This window comes from Numida meleagris, chromosome 14, assembly GCF_002078875.1.
Source record: "Numida meleagris isolate 19003 breed g44 Domestic line chromosome 14, NumMel1.0, whole genome shotgun sequence".
Lineage (NCBI taxonomy): Eukaryota > Metazoa > Chordata > Aves > Galliformes > Numididae > Numida > Numida meleagris.
This window is the reverse complement of record NC_034422.1, coordinates 5,334,984-5,351,513: the sequence shown is the minus strand read 5'-3', so window position 1 is coordinate 5,351,513 and position 16,530 is coordinate 5,334,984. Positions and strand designations below refer to the sequence as shown.

General features: G+C 50.1%; 1 protein-coding gene across 13 annotated transcripts in view; it reads right to left on the bottom strand.

Annotated features, from left to right (window-relative positions):
• Positions 1 to 16,423, bottom strand: part of PITPNM2 (phosphatidylinositol transfer protein membrane associated 2) — a 117,043-nt gene extending 100,620 nt beyond the window's left edge. For 5 of the 13 annotated variants that reach the window (XM_021412572.1, XM_021412568.1, XM_021412582.1 and 2 more), the window contains exons 1-2: positions 16,166 to 16,423; positions 6,180 to 6,279 (exon numbers count right to left, since the gene is read on the bottom strand). The gene's annotated coding sequence lies outside the window, so the exon portion shown is untranslated. Of the gene's footprint in view, positions 1 to 6,179; positions 6,280 to 12,945; positions 13,058 to 14,517; positions 14,682 to 15,170; positions 15,327 to 16,165 lie in introns of those variants that run through there. The other 8 variants (XM_021412586.1, XM_021412587.1, XM_021412588.1 and 5 more) reach the window with 4 other exon arrangements.

The following is a 16,530-nucleotide window of genomic DNA, read 5'->3' as shown; positions in this document are numbered from 1 at the left end:
GCTCTTAAAGCAGACAAATGTGCTTTCCTCTCCATCTCCCCCCTCCCAAGTTAGCTTCAGCTGTCACCTAACTCACAGTAAGCATTTTCCTTCTTGGGAACTATATGTTCTTGCAGTTATGTTCACTGGACCAGAAGAGTCTGGCATCAGAAAAATAATTATCTGATGTTTTGGACTAGCTGCAAGAGAACCTGCCTCGGCCAGATACAGTTATTACCACCAAGAACTGAAAATTCAGCTGAATAAGTTAAAGGTGCTCTCGGTAACAAATACTGGCATTGCAAACAGCCATCAAGCATTCATCCATTACAGATACGGCTTCGGGGCTACAACCGCTCTTTAAAGGTTGTTTCTTCCTGCAGTTATTTATAACTGTGAGCAAAACACTGACTTTAAGTTAGTGCAAAGTTCTGCAGAACCACCATGTGCGAATCGCTGCACCTATTTTCATAAAAAGAAAGGTAGACAACTGCTTTCAAGAACTTTTTATATTTGTATCTGCTCTGTTCGTTCAGATCTAAAACTGCATTACAGCTTACACAGGATCGAGCATTACAGTTGTTTGAATTTATTATTTCGCCATCGTTTGTACTGCCTTCTTTCATGCACATTCCCTGTAATATCCATTTCTGTGCTGTGAAGAGGGCAGGATGGCTGCAGAAGCAGCTGCACCAGAGAGCTGCTTTGAGATGCTGGGCCCAGGAGCTGCTCTTGCATGCTGGAGAGCCCAAAGATGGAAACCACCTCTGAAAACTTCCAGGCAAGTGACATCTCCACCCTGACCCGCCTCTAAGTGCCCTTCAATTGCCTCATTAACAGGCCCTTTCCATCCCACTGGGAAGGCATCACAAAAGCGAGTCTGTGAGCAAGTCCTGCCCCTCCCCTTCAGGAAGGGTCCTACCCCCCCCATTTCACAGGGAGGTTGCCACTGGGAATTTTATCAGATGTCACCGCGAATTACATAGTGTCTGCTCTACACTGAGCTCAGGACAACCTCTACAGAGCTTTTCCATGAGGGGTTGCTCGTCAGGTCTTATTTTTAAAGAATCTGGGCCAAGTCATCCCTGCTGTAGCTTTAATGACGTCAATGAGCTACAGCAAGGGTGAAACTGGGCCAGTATTTTTTATGCCCATATGTCACGTGCCCGTTAAAGAAAAAAACACAAAAGAAGACCAAGGAAGAAAAGTTACTGAGACAAAAGACCATCCTGAGCAGAGATTAACATCGAGATGCAGAATGTTTCTCTTTTGTTCTGGCTGTACATTTATAAATGTTATAGTTCAGGGAAAAAGAAATACTTCTGTAGCACTGAGGTAAATGAGGACTCTCTAGCAGCAAATTATACTCACATATTATATCCTGTTTTGATAAAGGTAACAACAAAAAAAAAACTTTGCCAGGAAAAGGTCTCTTCAAAACTCAACAGAAATAGGTGACACAGTTGTCAGTAACTGTTTCTCCCCAGCAAGCCAACGTTAATCACCTTGCACAGCACCAGTCAGTAATAAAGCCCACCAGACCCGGATCTCAGCTCATTTCTCAGTAAATAAAAAAAAGGATGCTGCAAGGATCAAAATTAAACTCATCAAACAGAAGTTTAAACCTAAGCAGTGTTTTCTGTGAACAACCAAAACCTCGAGCACCAACATGGAAAGAACCACAGCCGAGGAGACCAAGCCCACCCTATGCAGGGCACCAGCCATGAGTAACAGCCACCTCACCCCCTGCTAACCAGTGCAGAACCACGACCTGCTCCTCTGATCCGCAGTGGGCGAGGCAAGCACCGTGTGCTTTCCACCAGCCATGCCCCAACAGCCAGCTCCTGCCCTGTCCTGGAAGTGGGGACTCAGGGGCACTGAACCTCAGGATGCATCGCGGCCTGCGAGACCCACGGGCAGAACTTCTCAGTTCCACATTTCAAAGCTCCCTTAACTGACATTTAGGCACATGAGTAACCGTATTCACGAGGTTCGCTCATTATGAATGCAGGTGAAATTACTCACCAATATGCTTACAGAGTCACGTCAACATGCCTTTAAAGATAATTTTTCAGAACCCTCAGGAACAGCCCCAGATCACAGGAGCGTGGTGTTCAGAGCCATCACTCTGTAGACAGCTTCTCTTTCAAATCTTAATAGCAGATTCCTGTGAAATTTTTGTCTCTAATTCTACAACTCTCAGCTTTACTCAAAGACTATGTCTTCCTTCTCCCCAGCTGTTTTCATTTAGTATTATTGAGTGTTTTTTTTCTTACAATAAACCAGATCAGTTTGGGGTTTCTGTTTGTTTGTTTCTTTTTTTCCCCTCTTTCTCTCTCCAGCCCCCTCTCACCCCCCCCCAACCCATTCCAGCGCTGGAATCAAAATAACTTGAGATGGAATACGTGTGACCTCCCAAGCCTTTATTTACAGTATCACAAACCACAAGGGAAGGATCTGTCCAAGCTTTCCAGCTGGAATGGGAAGGGCAGGGAGAAACGTGCTCTCCTTTTTGCAGCTGTGATATTTAACACATCACAGGGAAGCAGGATGGGGAAGGGAAGGAGAACTAGAAGCATGTAATGTTGGGTGAAGAGGTCTCAGTCACACCGGTAGGTTCGTGCAATTATGTTCCATCTCCCCAGAAATAAACAGAGCTCTACACATGCAAATGTAATTACAAAATCAATCTGCCATGTGTTTAATGGTTTTGCTTCTCGACTTCTACATTACACAAGATCATAAGATACAGAAGCCTTCTGGACTTCACCAGTCCTGAATTTTTATGAGATCTGTAACGATCTCTCTTCATGCCACCATCCCCAAACTGCTACAACAAAGACTGTCAAAAAAAAAAAAAACAAACAGCCTAGAAGCAGAATCTTCCTCAGCTATTTAAACAGCAGCACAGACGCAACAAACGAGGTTTAGATCTATAGAAAGTTACTTGCAGCAGGAAACCGTCAGTTTGTGGTTAGCATCACTGCTCTTTCCTCCCAGTTAAATACGTACGTCCAAACAGTTCCTTCACTAGTTGTCTAGTGTTTCTATTATAAAAAGGAAGAAAACGACCAAGACAAAAACCCATCCATCCACGCACTACCAATTTCCTAACATCAAACTGCCTGGCCCCATAACAAGTGCCACTCAAAGCCACACCATTGCACACAGGCATGAGAACACCACAGCCATGGTGCTGCCACGCTGCCTAGCAGGGCTGCCCTCCTTGTCGGTACAACAGCAGCCATCACCCACCTCTCTGAAGCGTTATCACCTCGATCTAACTCACTGCACTGTTTTGCAGTGTACTCTGCGAAGGATCCAGCATGACAATAGACTGCGCTGAATTCAGTCGGTTTCCTTAAACTCACTGCTTACAATAGGTACTATTCTCACATCATGGGGTCGTGGAGCAAGTCCCCTGGTAAGCACAAAAAAAGTAAAACTCAGCCCTAGTTTGCGTTCGTGTAGAAGGACACAAGGCTCTAGAAGGGGAAAGTTCATCACATTACACAACAAGGGCAGAAATGTACCTAAGAGTCAGAGCACGGTGCCGCACAGGCTCATGGGCAGGTGCTGCCAGCAAAGCACGGAGTACTAGGAGCACATCAGAAAGAATCAAATGCAAAGCTAACCTGGGCTTCCCTTTGACAGTACATTCACCGTCTAGAGGGGCCACCACTTCCCCAGCATGCTACCGACACTTTAGCCTCCTGCCCAATGTCAGTCTCTGCTTCTTCTTAAAGAGAGGCAACCACTCAGTCCGCCCCAGCTCCTGCAGCTGCAGGGCAGGAGAAGTCAGAGGCAGTGCAGCATCCCTGGACAGCCAGAAGCAAGGAAGCCGAGGGACATGGCGGCAGGCACCTCCTTATCTGCATCAGCATTGTCCACCTCCTCCCGCCACGCTGCTCCCACAAGATGACTTCTTGCTGCGGTCCCACAGCTGTGCTTGAGCATCACATGCACTTTTATGTGCACTGCTCTGCTTTTCTGCTTGTGCCAGGGATTCAGGACACTTTCCTAGATTTCAAAATAATCCCATGCAGAATACTCCAGGTACAACTTCCAGAGGACCCTCCTCTCCTCATTTTTCCTCTGTTCAGAGGTCCTGTTGCAAAACCTCAGGGCTGCACAGGGATGCTGATAGGACACAGGAGGAAATTACTCAGGGCCTACAGCGTTTTCCTGTGCTCTGGACATTGTTATTCAGCTCTTTGTTTTCATGAATGCTGCATTCCCTGACAAGGTTTAAACGCCATTTTTCTCCCTATGTTCCTTACCTGCCAATCCAGGGACATTACTTCCTTTCCAGTGACGCAAGCTGCACGCATTCATTTTGCTGCGAACACAATACCAAGGCAGTTCCCCCTCACCTGCCCAGGCTCTTAATGACCACTCAGGCACCTCTTACAGAGAGGAATGTCAGCCCTGAGGAGTGCCAAGTCCTTCAGGCAAGCAAAAAGAGCAGCCCCACTGCCTCAAAACAAAGCAAACCCTAAACATTGCTAAGGACAGCGCTTCTTTGCTGCTACTGCTAATTCAGACAAGTACACTTTCCTTTACAACAGCCTACAGGGGAACGAGGGGACCTGGAGTGATCTACAGCAAGAGAGACACAGCTTTTGAGACATTATGTCCTCCCTCAGCACGGGAGCACAAATTCTTACAGCAGCATCAACTCCCCCGGTAAAGTTGCTGACAGCAGCGACTGCTCCCACAGAGAGCTGTGCACAGCTCTGTCAGAGCTGCAGCGCGCAGTAGACAAGCTGCTGGGCTCTCAAGAGAAATTTGGGTATCCCACTGAGGGATGGGCTGCAGCATGGTGAGCAGTCTGCTCGAGCCGGCTCTGGGTTCCGCTGATGTTGAAGAGAGGCTTCAGGAAGGGAATGGGCACAGGGAATGGCAATTAATTCATCGGGAGTCGATTTGCTGACAAGAGAAAATTAAGGTAGCAAATAACCCTTAGTTTTCATAGGGCTTCTGGTACTGCACGTCGATACAAAGCTGGTGTCACTGTGGTTTCAGTATAACTGCTGCGACTTGAGTCCGAGTCCAGAGGAACTGAAAGTACATTTCGGTCTGACACACGAACAGCTCAGACCCAAACTCATTTACCCTTTCTCTGGTCTTTGCAGCAGTCCATTGCTCTTAAACTAGAAGGCAGCAATTCTGAGTTTCAGCAACCAGCAGCAAAAAAAGCAAAACTGCTGTATCACCATGTCAACGCAAAGTAAAACATTTGGTGGATCTAAGAGTTAAAAACACCCCTTTTGACAGAGGGGGAAAAAAAAAATTAAGTGGTAAGGAAGGCACTGGAGGAAAACAAGAAAATGCAGAACTATCAATTCAGGTAAAGGCTGACATTCCATCTACTGAAAAATTCTAGTTTAGCCAGTAATTTCATGCACAGCCTATGAGACACATTTCTAGAACTCACACAAAAGAAGTTCAGTAGAGCTGGAAAGGCACCCAGTGAAACCCACAAGCCACACTCTACAAGTAAGAGCACAAGGGTACATAGAAATCACAAAAAGCACAAAATCTCTTAAGATTTGCTTGTTAAAAAACCCACAGGGTGCTCTGTTCCCATCTACACTCTTTGCTGTGGAAGTTTTGCACCTCAATTCTCTTGAAAATGTCAAGCAAGTTGGGAGTTCAGAGAGGAAAACAAGAGGTAGAAACTAACAGCGATGTCATGGCAGTACCAGAAGGTGCACGCCTGTTGATTTCAGTCCAAACACTTTTTTTTTTTTGGGGGGGGGGGGGGGGGTGAGACCTACAGAAGATTTAAACACAAAACCTATGTTAATCGCATATCCTGCATGGCCATTTCCCCTTTTGATTTATTCAAATTCTTTCAAATAAATGAGAACACTGATTGAGCAGAAAAAGGTGCGGAGCATGAGTTTTCTTTAAATAGAGCTCTATCACCAATTCACATCCATGTAATATAAGCCAACCACATCCTGGGACTGCCAAGCCCTTCTCTAAGGCAACCCACAGGCCATTCTTCCCGACTCCATTCCATTCACCTTGCCCCGAGTCTATTCCAGGGGAACTCAAGCTTATGTTGACCCCTTCTCAGCAGCAGCATGCTAGTCTCCATCAGACTCATTACCGTTCTCCCTAGTAACATCTACATGCTTTTCTCCAGTACAGAAGGAAAAGAACAGCCATGCAGCTGAATTGCCAGAACCTACCTTCGGCAAGAAATCCCTCTAGATGCTTCTGAATGCAGGAGGGAGTAAAGACAACATTGCTGAAGAAGGATGTCACTGTTGGTCCACATGTGTCAACAACCTAGGAAACGATAAAGCACAGCTGCTTAACTGCCTTGCCCGTGGGAAATCAACTGCAAGAATAAAGCTGCATTATTTTCACAGTTATACCATGCTAATGGCTCCTATGCAAACAACGCACAGCTACAACGTTTTATAATTGCACATCAGAGTTTCTCTGCAGACATCCCTCCGGTATGTCAGAAATTCAATACGTGATGGTAGGCGGCAATGAGCACCTCAGGGATTTAAAGCGCATTCCAAGCCATGAGTCATCGTCATCTCTAACTCATGGAAATTTAAAAAAAAAGAAAAAAGGAAAAAAACAGAGAGAAGAAAAACACACACGCATCTCACTGACCACTCTCATGTGCTCTCTCTGTGTGATAGAACAGCTTCCCCCTAAAGCATTTCCCTTTTAAATACAGTGCTGAAGAAATTCCATGAAGGAGAAACCACCACAGACCTCATTTCACACCAAAATAAATGTAAAAAACTAAAATAAAATAGGGAAAAAGAAAATTGCACAGCAGCCTCCTTCCAAAGAGCCCCAGGGGCACGCTCCCCTCGAGGATACCCTGCTTCCTCAGCCTCTTTAATTCCTCGGCCTTCATTTGGGGGGCAGCTGGTGTGTGGGAGCCTCCCAGCCACCAAGCAGCACCTGCAGCCAAAGGGTCCCAGGAAAACAGCAACAAAACACCCCCAGAAGCTGTTTCCTGCGCCAAGGCGAAAAGATTGGAAAAACCCATGGAAACCTTTAGCTGGGATACCCTGCTGCAGCGAACAGACTTAGGCCTCACCAAAAATTCTAAGAACTAGAAGAAAACAAGTGTAATTGCTCTTTATTCTCATCCCTCCTCGCACAGGTTGATGCGTCCTGGAGGAACAGCAAGCCTCGGCAACACTTCGGGACCATTAATCTCTGAGATCTTGCCAAGAGCAAGCAGCCAGGCAGCTTAAAAATATATTTAGTCCACAAACGCTTATTAACGTCATTTGCTGATTCACAGCTGAGCCAGTCGCACAGGGCCCAAATGCCGCTTCTGTTTTGCTGGGCTGGGTGAAAAACCATCACAACAGCCGGACCTCAGGTGGCAGAGCCCATCTCAGAACCAACCGCGACGCAGCTAGCAGCTGTGAGCACACCCGGGATACAACGGGCCCAGCCCAACAGGCCAACACACATCTGAGCAAGCCTTACCATTCTTAATGTTACACAGTAATTCACACCAGAACCGACCAATCCTGGGTGCAATGTCCGTTCCACGTTCCTTTTCACAAGGCAGATGAGTAGATGGAGATGCTGGCTATGCTAGGCAAAGGAGCGTGCACCACGCTTAAATAAAGAAACTCTTGAAAATGGAGTCAGTGCAGAGCTCCATCTCCCCAGCCTCTCACTGAGCATGGGCAGGGACTTGAGGGCTTTGAGGGTCAACGTTCAGCTGACCCACCACGGGGCGACCTCAAAGGTTTTATGTCAGGTACTGATATCAACATGCAAGGTACACACAAAGCCTGTGAGAAAAGCAATCTTTCTACCTGCTCCATTCTTTTTTCTTTCAGGGTTGGGCTTCCTTTTTATTTTTGTAGACTGGGGAAAGATGACAAACTTTCTTATTTTCAGTGACAGCAAGTCTGAGGCGATTATTCCAAACGGAAGGACCGGTCTCTATCCACTTGCTAGTCATACCGAAATCAAAAGCGATTAAAAGCAAAAGCTTTTATGAGCAACAGAAACTGAAAGCACTCCCTTCGGAAAAATGTAAAGACCAGCATTTTCTCTGCAGTAAGTAGCAGATAATGAATGTAGCCTGGGACACTGACACGTTTATACAACCTGTTTGCTGGAACAATCACACAATTCACCGTCGCTGTACGCCCAACTCAGCACATCCCTGCAGTTTGCAGAGGTTTCACCGAAGCCACCACTGCTTTTATTTACAGGTGTCAGAACAGCTTATCAATTCTAAATTTAAACTTCTGTATTATGTTCCAATCCTAAATATCAAAATAAAAATTAAATCTGTTTCAGATTAATAATAACTAACACTGCCTGCGTTTCAGATATGTTTTGTGATAAGTGGTATTCAAACACACAGTTACTATTGCTTGTTCCGTAAGTGCATTGCTGAAACTTGGGGGCACATTTGTCCAAAGCAAACCACCAGGACAAATCAGCTCAACGAAAATACGTAGAACTTCTGAGTTAATGCAAGAGTTCCCAAAAGGCCAGAGGAGCATTTTCATCACAGGCAATTAGCAAATGCTGATCATTACAAACTTCCTCCCTCCCTCACTCGGCCTCAGGGTGAGCATCTCTCCAAGGAAGGCGTGGGGAGCTGGAGCAGCCCAGGACTGGACCCATGCAACGATCACATCAGCACTGCAGCAGCACGATGCACGCCATGAGGCAAACGCAAGCAGACCACAGCTGTGAGCAGACAGCGTCACCGCAAACACATTTTGGGGGAGGACGAGGTGGCACCCAGCAGGCAGCAAGCTGCTTGCCTTCAGTACAAATGCTGAATGCTGCACTACACTAATAGAACTGGCATTTAACTTTCCGAGGGGGACGGTTAATTACAAGATGCTTTCTGCTGGCTTCTGAAGGCTCGTCTGCTTAACCAGCGCATCGCACTTCAGTTATCAGCCCTCCCTCCTAGGAGGACCAGTTACTGCTTCCACTAAGGCACTTCCCACTGGCAGGACAGGCACAGCTCCCACCTGGCTGCAGCCTGAGCACACACCATGGTGACAGCCACAGAGCAGGACTCGCTGGCCTCATGCCCAGGAGCAGAGCCCTACATAACCCAGATGCATCCACATGCACGGCAGGTCCTGTCCTAGGAAACACCCAGGCTCAAAATTGTTCCTAGCAAGCACCACAGATGTTTCAGCTCAGCCTACTGCTTCCTACTACCTGCATGCAGCCCTCACACGTCAGACGTGGTTGCACACCCACGCCCCTGGTTTGTAGGCATCAGCTTCAGACCCTGGGTAGTCACACCAGTCCCCCATCCTCAGGGAAGGTGCTTTCCATTCCCACAACAGTTACTCACCCTAAAACAATAAGGGGATATAAACGAGCAACTAAAAAGCAACGAACCAGAGAGAAATAATATCAGAACCCTGAATAACTCTGCAATCAAATGAAAAGGCTCCAGGATGTGCCAGGCAGCAGAGGGAATTAATGAACACAAGATAAACAGAGCAGTTAACGAGAAAATCTGAGCAGCTCAGGAAGGCACCTGGATAAATCTGCCCCTGCCTGATGCTGCAGCATCTGGATCTCCGGAGCACCTCTGCTCCCTGAGGAGCACCAGGTCTGGGCCTTGATGCAAGGAGAACTCTTCCACGAGTGGAAACAGAAGTGGAGGAGGAGAAAAGGCCTCCTGGTGGGTTCAGCACCTGCTTATGTTAAAGGCACAGCGTATTTAATGCACGAGAGTGCTATCACCCCTGTAAAGATCTGTAAGCAAACCAGCCAGAGTCAGATCTCTACAGCCTGCTGTCAGGAGGACCTTCCCCTCCAAAAAATCTATTTTAATTCAACCATCTCATTTCTATTACTTGCCATATCAACATGGTAATTAACAAAGCAAAGTTAGTCGGCTTTGCAGCATCTCACCTTAAGTAAAACAGCTCAAGAAATAATATACCACTTAATCCATACTTGACAGCCAGAAAAGAGACACTGTGCCTCAGTAACATGCTTAAAGAGGGTTCAAAATCCATTCTGTAGGCCTTGATGGAAGGCTGTCTTTGTCAATGAAGCCCACAATCCATAATAATTCTCAGCATCGTGCTTTTATCCTCCGTTTTATGAGAGCTCATCTGCTGATCAATGAGGAGCCCCATGGAATAGCACTTTGAATTTCAATGTCAACACAGCAGTACTGTAGTAATGACTGAAAATATTTACATATTGCCTCATTGATCGTGGGGAGCTCTTTTCCAACCATCTGGCTACTGGGCACTCATTTTTTTTTTCCAGGGTTTTAAATTGTTATCTGAACATCTTCAGAGCTCCCATCCAGCATCCCACCTGAACCAGGTTCTCCCGTCATTTTGAAGCCGTAATACTAGCGATAGCGTTCATCAATTGAATCTTATCTCAAGGAGGGAGGGAGGAATTCTCTCACCAAGGACAAAAACAAAAAAACCAACCAGCAAACACCTGCTCCACGGTCACCAGAGCCATGTGCCAATTCAGCCACGAGGTCTTGCATTTAATGTGACTCAAGGGTGTCACCGTTTTGACAACAGATGAGTCAAATGGAAATCTGTCACTCACTCCGTGCTCTTTGCCAGCCTGGAGATAAAGAAGCCCTTGAGGGCTGTTTTTTCCACCTCCAGATGGAATACCTCCTGATCGCTGCGACGCCGAGCCCCTGGGCTCTGCGCTGCGTGGCTGTGTTTATTCTGCCTTCAGTAACTGCTCGAGAGAGGCAAGGCAGGCGGGCAGCTCGGGCCAGCTGCTGCCAAACGGGCTGCAGGGACTGCACCTCCTCGGGAGTTTAACAGCAAGCTAAAGACAACACGCAGGAACAACCAGCACCAGCACCTACAACTCCGCCGCAGGAGGCTCCGCAGCGTACCTGCCAGGAATCCCAACGAGCTGCTTCGCAAACGGCAGCTCAGCTGATGCCAAGGCTTTTTCTGATGGCCCCAAGCTTCATTAGCAGAAGGTGACTCTCTGAGCCGCTGGTGCCATTCGCTTCATTTAGGAAGAATGGGAGACGTAAAGACAAATGACACTCTTGCCATTAAACCTCGAATAGAAACAGTCTCTCCAAACAGCTTAGCTGATGATTTTGGTCATGTTGTTAAAGATGAAACATTTTTATCTCTCTTCCGTTCTACGTTGCTAAAAAGGAGTAAAACACAAATTCTGTCAGCAAAAGAAAATACGGAAAATGTGGGAGAGAGCGGAGCAAGGCACGCTGACTCACCTGCCCCCTGGGGAGCAGCTCCGCGTCCTGCCCTCCCCTTCTCCTGGGGCAGTGGCACGATGGAGCAGGACAGAAGGCTCTGCTCCTACGTCCCCTCTGCCCACACAGCCCAGATGCTGTGCAGATGTGATGCAGCAGATCTGGCACTTGACCTAACGAGCTCCACCGAAGGCACAGAAGGAAAAGCTCCTATGAAACACAGGGAGCAGTTCTCCTTACAGCGCTGCATAAATCCTTACTGCTGCGAGAAGCCATACTGTAGGATGCTACAACTGAGAGGTTTTACCATCCAGAGTCTTCCCCCTCACCATTTCCAATACTGATATTCCTGAGCAGAGCATCGTGCGGGGATCCCAAGGTGCACACCCTCAACCACCATCACTCTTCTCATCAAAGCAGATTGGAACTGGGAAGTTGAAGCAACACAGGAGCTGCACTACGAAGGTTAACACTTCAAGCAGGCTTGCCCAAAAATGCGCTTCCCTCTGACAGCAATAGTGCGTGAGATGAATGTGCCTTATTGAAAAGCCTATTTATAGGAATTCAACGTAAGCAAAAGACAGCATTAAAAATGGTTCTGCAGTCCTAAAACAGATAGAGGACACACGGTGTCCACACTAAATGTATTTTTGAGGATAGTCACTGAAATATGTTTGAATCTTGAAGTTAAAACATGGAACGATATTTTACAACTCAGATACAGGTTAGACAAATAGCAAGTCCCAAGAACCTGGATAAATGATGCTTAAAAAACAAGAAGGGTGGGGAAACAAACGAGCTATTTGCTCCTCTCCTTTTCCTCCAGTTTGCTGCGGTGGGCTCACAACAGGCACCGTGCTGGCGCTGCCCAGAAACCAAGAGCCCGCCTGGTCGTGGTGCACGGCCTCTTCCACCAAGCCCCAACCTGCAGCATCTCACACAGCTGCTACCGGGCTGTCCTTGCTTAGAACAGAAGCCATTCCCACCTTTGTTTGTAAAAAGCCCGAAAAGTCAGCCATGGGAGCGCTGCGGAGGAGACGAGGATGACAGATAGAAAGCAAGCATGCGGCCTTTCTCCCCCTCTTGCTATTTTTCACAAAACATCTCCCAGTTATTTACACAGTCGTGTCCTGAACTCCCCCTCCAGTTTCCCAGCTTGCTGCTACCCGCGTTCTGTCGGAGATGGCACGTGTTTGAGGTGGGAAGGTCCCACCAGGGCAGCGCTCCGGCTGCAGAGCCCGAGCAGAACCATCCCTCCACCACCCAACGGCACCGACCCACGCGGGGGAGTGGGCGACCAAACAGCTTGGGAACGCCTACCACTGCTTCCCAACCTTGGATCCAGAAAAAAAGATGTAAATATTTAGATTTCGATTTCAACTGATATGATAAATATAAAACGCCTATCTCCTTCTTTAATGCTATATATATATGGTTTTTTTTTTTCTTAAGTGGGTAAACCACCCACACAGAAAACGATTCTGCAGTGCTTCTACCTTTAGAAGGAGGTTAGCTAAGTTACACTACGATCTTACAAGAAATTGCAGTCACAAGTCATACCCACTGCGCAGCGTTCTGGCGCACAGAACACGTGTCTGCACACCAGCACGTAAGGATCGTTCTCCTGCTGCCCAGCACACAGCAGCAGACGCTGGTGCTGCCCCGCCAAGGCCCAGCCCACAAGGCTCCGTGGAAGCTCCAAGCCCCACAGCAGACCCCTGCAGCCAGCCCTGCCCGGAGCACTGCACAGAGCTCACCCGGCCACGCTCCGAGTGCCCTGGGTCCTTCTGCAGCCTCTTAAAGCACATAATGGAATCACGGCCCTGCCACGCTGCCAGGTTAACAGTCATGCAAATATCAAACTTTGCTGGAGAGGGAGATAACAAGGCCTCGCCCTGAAACACTGATATGCCAGAGCACTCAACGTGCTGACGTGATTGCACATTCCCACCTTCCAAATTAGTTACTGCAGACGAGAAACGCCTTTTCAGGTCACTGCTCGATGGGTTAAGCCAGCTCATACGCTTGAATTAGCACCCCGTGGTCGGCTGTCCTTATGCAAGTGCCAGCGATCCAAACCCATCCCAGCTCGCTGCCCTGCCCCTCACCAGGAGCAGCACCGCACCGACGCAGCACGACCCCGCACACACATCCCTCTTCAGGCCCAGTGCAGCGCTGGGGCATTTGGATTTCCTCCAACATCCAGGAAACAAAGTTAAAAATAAAGTGTTTTATTTATCCCCTTCCTCCCACCTGATAATTACTCCACTGGCACTCACGCTGTGCACTTCGGGATATTTTTGTTTATACGATGCTTTCAGGCTCGAAATTAAATTTAGATGTATCCCACTAATTTGGAGATGAACAGAAATATTAACTGCGTATCTGTACCAGCCAATGTCAGAATTAGATTAGAAGATACGTTCACCATTTAGAGAAATTGGCTGTTAAGAAAGCTATGGTTTTCTTACGTTGCTTTTTCCTTCTAAGAAAATGACAAGACTTCTGTTCAGGTGCAGGGGGAGATTAGCGCAGGTCTGCACTAATTGGAGGCACCTTCTTTACACTATCTTGCCTGAAGGATGCGATGCTCTGTTTGGCCAACCTGCAGGATCAGTAACAAATTTGGAATAGAGACTGTTCACCTACATTCAAAGCCCCTTAACACGACTGTCAGTTGTAAGTTCTGAGTATCTCTTTAAATAATAACAAGCAGGACGAGATCTTTGCAAACTGGTTGCTGTCAACTAAGAGGAGAAGTTGGATCCAACTCCCCCGTGCCAGCTGGTACATCACAATAAACGCTTGGGCTGTCAGATGCACAACAAGCAGCAAACGCACTGAAACACACCGCTCACAACAGAAGGGGTCTTTCAACACAAAGTCATCGTTCTGGGAGCAGCTCTTGGGAACCAGCAGTCCCACACTCCTGATGTAACAGCCCATGACTCGAGCAGAGTTATGTCCGGCTGCTGTCAGCACGGCCTTGGAGCTCACCATTCAGCCATCATTTACGACCCCCCTGCCAAGTTACTTACAAAATATTGCCGAAGGAAACCAGAGAATTGTTTACGCAAACCGTTACTGTTTCCTGAACACAGATGCAAGAAAAAGTTGTATTAAGAAGATAAACAGCTGCTACTGTATGCTGTTTAAATGGTAACAAAAGCATCTAAGGGCCATAAAGGGAATAGTAAGGGAATTAAAACGCATTTTTATGCATGAAGATGGCTAACATCCGTACATTCATTAAAGCGGTATCAACCGTGCTTTTAATTAAAAGTTGGTGACAGAAACTTAAATATGATTAATGCAATCTAACAGCCTACCAGAAGTCCGCTCTATCAGAAGCGCGGCGAGCTCAGTTTCAGGCCCTGCTCATTTCCCTCGTTTCCCTCTCAGCGACGCCACAAACAGAGCACACTGCAGGGACTGGAGAGCAGCATTCCTCTGATAAACAGCAAGCCACGACACGCCTGCAACCACGCTTTCCTGCTGGGTCATTCCTCATTGTGCGTGTCCCGAAGGCGGCGTGTGGGTAACGGCGCTGGTTACCTGCGGAGCAAGCGGACACCTGGGGCACGAGGGCTGCGTGGTCAGGAAGGGCTGTCCGACAGGCACCGGGCTCCTGCTCAGCTATGGAAAAAATCACCCTGGAGCCGGCGCTGAACTCTGCAGCACCATCAGTCCTCTTGTGTTACTCAGGAGCACAGCGCAGTCACGAAAGACATAAAGCGCACAGTGAAAAGGCAGCACGAGCAGAGACACAGCACGGAGAGGGGCAGGGCAGGAGAAAGAGTCCTGCAAACCATGTGTATTTCAGCGCGAAATCAAAGCCTGCCTGTTTGAGCTCTGACACCTGCCAAGGTTCATCTGCTACCGCCGCCCTGCTGAACCACTCTCCTGCGTTTGCAAATGATGCCACCAAAGACGGACGGCATTTTTCAGCACTGTATGATAGGACGAGAGAACCATCACCCACCTTGCCGCTCCACAGCGGGCGGAAGATGGAAGTTCTCGCTTCCGAGCGGTTGTTAACAAAGGGAGAAGCTGCTGTTCCTCCTAAATGCACCATCTGCATCAACTTCACCTCAGCCGCGGGGACGCGAGACAAAGCGCGGCCGGGCCGGGCCGCGGGGCGGAGGGCACGGCGCCAGGAGAGGGCCGGGCTGCGGGGGAAGGAGCGGGGATGGAGGAGCGACGCCGCCCACGGGGCTCAGCCCTCCGGCCGTGCGGGGCAGCAGCACCGCGCCCCGGGCCCGGCGGTGCACGAGGAGCCCTCCTACAGCCGCTCTCTCTCCCGGGGCAGGCAGCGCTCAGGGCTCGGCCGCCTCCCCCGCCCCTCGCTGCCCGCAGCGCTAAGGCCCGAATCGACCCCGCCGGGTTTCCCTCGGCCGTACCCCAAGGCGCTGCTCCGCGCGGCGCTCCCGGCGCCTCCGGGCGGTTCCTCGGGCAGCGCCCTCGCCCTCACCCCCTCCTCGGGGCAGGGCTGCGCTCGCCGCGCCCGGACCGCTCCCCGCGACGCTGTGAAAACGAAATTGAGGTCAACCCCGGCCCGAGAGATGGGGACACAGAGGTACCGGGGGGCAAGAACGGCCGTGCCCTCACGGCGCCCACCCCGACCCGGCGCTGGGGCGAAGGGCGGCGCCGGCAGGAGGGGTCACACCGCCCCGCACCGCACCCCGCCCCGAGCAGCGCGCCGGGCGCCCCGTTCTGCGGTGCGAAATCTCTGAGGCGCAGCGCTGCCATGGCTGCAGCGCCCGGGGACGGCGGCGTGGCGGACGCATCGCTCCCGTCACGGACCGCCCCGCTCGGGAAACTTTCACCGCAGCGCGGCCCCCGGCCCCGCCGAGGCCCCGGGAGGAGCCCGCAGAGCCCCGCGCTCAGGGATCCCGCAGCGCTCCGGGCCCGCGCCGTTCCGCCCCGCCGCGCGCAGCCCGGGGTCCGCCCGCCGCCCCCCGCCTCTCCCTCACGCACCGGCTGCTCCCGGCTCCCGCCGCCGCCGCCTACGAGCCGCTGCCCGCCGACATGCCCGCGCTCCGCTGGCATAATCCCCGGCGCAGGTGGGGCCGGACGCGGGCAGCTCCTCGCCCGCCGGCTCTGCGCTGCGGGAGAGAGCGGGGAACGCGCGGAGCCCCAGCCCTGCCCCGCGGCGGCGGATGGCTTTATCCCCCGGGCCGAGCCGTGCCCCCCGCTGCGGGGAGCCGCCACTTCCTTCCCCGCGCCGCGCCGGGCCGGCGCTCCCGCACGGCGGCGGGCCCCGGGGTTAGGGCGCCGCCTGGCGGCCGCGCGGAGCAGCGCCACGCGGGAGGGGGCGGCCCCAGCGCGGGGGCTGCGGAGCC